This window comes from Podarcis filfolensis, assembly GCF_964270895.1.
Source record: "Podarcis filfolensis genome assembly, chromosome: 1".
In the NCBI taxonomy this organism is placed as follows: domain Eukaryota; kingdom Metazoa; phylum Chordata; class Lepidosauria; order Squamata; family Lacertidae; genus Podarcis; species Podarcis filfolensis.
Window position 1 is genome coordinate 120,947,251 of NC_139604.1, and position 5,278 is coordinate 120,952,528.

Consider the following 5,278-nt stretch of genomic DNA (forward strand, 5'->3'; position numbering starts at 1 on the left):
TATTGCGCGAGTGACTTATGTGAAAGGCAAAATAACAATAAGGACAGAAACAGAATTAATAATAGGACGGGGGCTGTCCTCAGGTTGCTTCAGTTTTTCTTTCTTTCTGTGCATCAACAAGTAGTACCAGGGCGAAGTTCACAGTCAGTATTTGCTATGTATGTTCTTTTGTTTTTTTATTATGTGAGTTTTTCTGATTGTTGGAGGAAATGCTGATACAAATCCAATTTTTAAAAAGTATATGCCAGGGGGATGTTGGCAAATGCAAACTGCACCATGTCTCCCTAACCATTTTAAGGTGGATCTTCTCCCTCTTTGGCAACACGGCAGATCACATTAGCCATTTGGATAACCAGGTCACACGCCCCTGCATGGCGGGTGGAGGCTATGAAACTGGTCTGACCAGTCGAGTGTGGGATGCGTGTGCCAAAAGAGCTGGAAAGGGAAATTATTTGAATGTTGGAGCTGGCTGAAAGTTAGCCAGGGATCTGTTGCCAGCTGAAGCAGCTTTGTGAGGAATCCAGAATGCTGGTATTACTTTGCAAGTGGTAGGGTCTGCTGTGTGCTTGCTTCTGCAAACCCATAATATTAACATGTGTACACATGTGTCAGTAAATACATGGGATGCTTCAAAACACTTCCCCTATCTAGCTGTGGATCATGCAACCTTGAGACCCCATCTGCCTATACAGTCATACCTTGGAAGTCAAACGGAATCCATTCCAGCAGTCCGTTCGACTTCCAAAATGTTCGGAAACCAAAGTGTGGCTTCTGATTGGCTGCAGGAAGCTCCTGCAGCCAATCGGAAGCCGCAGAAGCCCCGTCGGACGTTCGGCTTCCAAAAACAGTTCACAAACTGGAACAGTCACTTCCGGGTTTGCGGCGTTCGGGAGCCAAAACGTTCGAGAACTAAGCTGTATGAAAACCAAGGTACGACTGTATAATGAAAGCGGTATCACATCATTTTAAACAGTCATCCCAAAGTAATGGTCCCTTCCGGGGAACTGTTAAGGGTTCTGAGAGTTGTTAAGAGACGCTGTGCTCCGATGGTGGAGCATATTTCCATGGCGCCAGGGACTGGTGTTGTGTGTGTGTGCATGCGCCGAGGGTGGGGATAGGGGGCGGAGGACAAACAGAGCCCACCTTGCCCACCCAGCCCTGGCCCCCGAGCGGCATGGCTGTTGCATCCTTCTTACGCCACCCTCCCTAGATCCGAGCCTTGCAAGGGAGGATGGTGTGGGGATGGGGCAACTGTCCGCCATTCGATCCCACCTCGCGCAGGGATGGTGCAACAGTCATGTTGCTTTGGGGGCTGGTGTCCTATTTGTTCCCTTGTCTTGAGATTCCCCACCTTGGCCTCAAATTGTTGGTGAATATTATAGCGGAGGTGATGTTGCCTGATTCACACAACTTGGGAAGTGCAGTGTGAATCCAGGGGCCGGGATACGTTCCCCTTGGAAGCTTAAACTTGCTCGAAAGAGGAATTGCTCTACGAAGCCTTACCAAAAATGGATGCCGAGCCTTGGCAAGAATCCACGACAGACTTCTCACTTGATTATGATTCAGCTAGAGATCTTGTCGTTCCATATGGAATGCAGCCCACAGTGAACGGCAGCAGCGGCAGCGCAAGGATGAGCTAGCAGAGAATATCAAGGGAAAGCTAAGCACTCGAGGGAGGGCATGAGCAGTGGGGTAGCGGAGACAGGCCTGGCATCAGCTTGTGCCATCCTCAGGTGATTGTCAGGGTCCCAGTCACCAGCCAGATCTCACCACTTAGCGATGGGAGAATCGTTCCATTTTGGCTTCTCTCAATTTCTCATTTTTTTCAACGCAGAAGCTCAGTTCTCCAAATCTCCACATCCGTTTGCATTCTAAAAAATAATACAGTCCAGATGAAAATTCATCAGCATTTTAGTGTACATTTCCCCTCTTATACACATTTTTTCTATGCATTTTTGCAAAGATAAACTGATTGGCCTGAGTTGGTCTCAGATATGTTTCTACATCACAGGTATTCCAGTTCACCTAGAAATTAGAAAACCTAAATAATTACAGAAAGGTAATGACTCCAATTAAGTGGATGATCAGATGCTGCTGTTTTTTGGAATGATGGTTCTGCTGCAGAGGAGGTGGGCAGAGTGTCTCCCTTTTTACACATCTATGCCAAGAACAGCAGTTGCTGAGCTTAATTTTCTTCCTTCTTGGTCACGTTGCAATTTGTACATTGTCGCAAACACTTTGACCCAATTGACGGGCAGCTTCTGGGTGTTATGTGGTTGTTTTTAACACTGCTCCTACCATTGCTTTTATGTTGCTCCCGTTGTTTTGAATTGCTGCTGTAACCTGAACTCGTAGTGTAAAGTTGTACCATCCCAAGAGGGTTGCACCACATTATCTTTCTGGACTTTTAACCTCCGTTCTCAGACTCTCCAAAATCAGGGAGGCGGTGAAGTGCACCCAGCACCACCTTTCTGTTCACAGAATGGCTTTTGACCCAGCAGTGAGCCCTGGCAATTGAAGTTGATCATTTCCATCCACCCCCTGCCCCTCCACCTGTGTCCTTCCATTCTTTTCCACTGGGTTCCTCTCTCAGGGAACTAAGCAAAAACTGCCTCCCCTTTTCTCTTAGGGGCGGCCAACCTGTGGACTCCAGCAGCTGTGTTGTTGCTGTTTAGTCGTTTAGTCATGTCCGACTCTTCATGACCCCATGGACCAGAGCACGCCAGGCACTTCGGTCTTCCACTGCCTCCCACAGTTTGGTCAAACTCATGCTGGTAGCTTCAAGAACACTATCCAACCATCTCGTCCTCTGTCGTCCCCTTCTCCTTGTGCCCTCAATCTTTCCCAACATCAGGGTCTTTTCCAGGGAGTCTTCTCTTCTCATGAGGTGGCCAAAGTATTGGAGTCTCTGCTTTATGATCTGTCCTTCCAGTGAGCACTCAGGGCTGATTTCCTTAAGAATGGATAGCTTAGATCTTCTTGCAGTCCATGGGACTCTCAAGAGTCTCCTCCAGCACCATAATTCAAAAGCATCAATTCTTCGGCAATCAGCCTTCTTTATGGTCCAGCTTTCACTTCCATACCTCACTACTGGGAAAACCATAGCTTTTACCAAACACACCTTTGTTGGCAAGGTGATAGCTCTACTTTTTAAGATGCTGTCTAGGTTTGTCATTGCTTTTCTCCCAAGAAGCAGGTGTCTTTTAATTTCGTGGCTGCTGTCACCATCTGCAGTGATCATGGAGCCCAAGAAAGTAAAATCTCTCACTGCCTCCATTTCTTCCCCTTCTATTTGCCAGGAAGTGATGGGCCCAGTTGCCATGATCTTTGTTTTTTGGAAGTTGAGCTTCAGACCATATTTTGCGCTCTCCTCTTTCACCCTCATTAAAAGGTTCTTTAATTCCTCCTCACTTTCTGCCATCAAGGTTGTGTCATCTGCATATCTGAGGTTGTTGATATTTCTTCCAGCAATCTTAATTCCGGCTAGGGATTCATCCAGCTCAGCTTTTCGCATGATGAATTCTGCATATAAGTTAAATAAGCAGGGAGACAATATACAGCCTTGTCGTACTCCTTTCCCAATTTTGAACCAATCAGTTGTTCCATATCCAGTTCTAACTGTAGCTTCTTGTCCCACATAGAGATTTCTCAGGAGACAGATGAGGTGATCAGCAGCTGTGTGGACTCCCATAAACTCTAGTAAGCCTGCCCAGTTGTCAGGGACCCCCATTGTTTGGGGAAAGAGTGCACCCCATGCTATGCCCAAATCTGCTATGAAAGCCTACGGAACCCCCAGAAGAGAATTAGGGTGTGTACAGGGGCCGGAGGGTGGGGCGGGGTGTGCGTGGAAGTCCTGTTGCACAAGTGGAAGTTGTTCTGCTAAAGCATTTATCCAGTTGAATACCATCCAAAGAAAATCCATTTGGTGTCCTGCAGGCAGAGGCACGCTTGGGACAGTGAGGAGGTGCCCACAATTCCATGTGCCCGGTTTGTGCTTGGAGATGTCGTCCAATCTTTCTTACTACGCTTTACAGATGGCACGCTTGAGTGTGCAGATATTTGGAGAAGTGGCTCGCCCAACAGATAACATCATCCATGAAAGTCATCAAACTGTTAAGCGGACAGCCCTATGCAATGCGGAAGGAAGTTTATGGCTGGCATCCTCCACATAATACCTACCACAACCTCAGTGTGGTGTAGTGGTTAAGAGAGGTAGACTCGTAATCTGGGGAACCGGGTTCGCGTCTCCGCTCCTCCACATGCAGCTGCTGGGTGACCTTGGGCTAGTCACACTTCTCTGAAGTCTCTCACCCCCACTCACCTCACAGAGTGTTTGTTGTGGGGGAGGAAGGGGCAGGAGAATGTTAGCCGCTTGGAGACTCCTTCGGGTAGTGATAAAGCGGGATATCAAATCCAAACTCTTCTTCTTCTTCTCATGACAAAACTTGGCTTCTATGGCCTCTACAGAGATGAACATGAATATTTCAAAGACGAGATGAAATGGCTGAAAAAGCTGCGCGGGAAAGGACGCCCTATGAAAGGAGAAGGAAAGAGAGCACTGAAGAAGAAATAGCACCGTTGTTGGAGTAGACCTTGTATTTAATAAACATATCCTGGACAGAAAAAGGAAGGAAGGAAGGAAGGAAGGAAGGAAGGAAGGAAGAAAGAAAGAAAGAAAGAAAGAAAGAAAGAAAGAAAGAAAGAAAGACAGAAAGAAAGGAAGGAAGGAAGGAAGGAAGGAAGAAAGAAAGAAAGAAAGAAAGAAAGAAAGAAAGAAAGAAAGAAAGGAAGGAAGGAAGGAAGTCCATTAGGCCATCTTAGTCATGGGTGATCAAGTACAACTTCACACCTTCCAACATTTCATGTATTTATTTATTTGGATCAATAGGATCCAAAATGCAGCAGTCTGATTGGTCCTAGAACAATAGGATTCGGAATGCAGCAGTATGATTGGTCCTAGAACAATGCAGCAGTATGATTGGTCCGTAGGAGCCACCCAATCCAGCTCCAGGTGGAATTGAATCCGCAACCTGATTGGCCTACAGGAGAATCCCATAATTAGCCAATCATGTGCGGCCCATTGTGTAAATAATCTATATAAAGCAGATATTTTGGGGGAACTTTCATTCCTCCTCACCACTATGAGCTGAGTAAAGAGCATGAAATCCACTCTTGACTCAGATTATATTTCAATGTGTTTCCCCATTTCTGACCCAGAGACTGGACTCAAATCTGTCAGACACAAGTGTACAACTGTGTAGCCTAATTAAGTTTTTTT

General features: G+C 46.4%; 1 pseudogene across 1 annotated transcript; it reads left to right on the forward strand.

Annotated features, from left to right (window-relative positions):
- Positions 1-4,001: 4,001 nt before the first annotated feature.
- On the forward strand, positions 4,002-4,626 carry LOC310747434 (small ribosomal subunit protein mS33-like; annotated as a pseudogene). Its single transcript has 2 exons — positions 4,002-4,189; positions 4,437-4,626. The product of its transcript is annotated as a small ribosomal subunit protein mS33-like (transcript).
- The last annotated feature ends 652 nt before the right edge of the window (positions 4,627-5,278 follow it).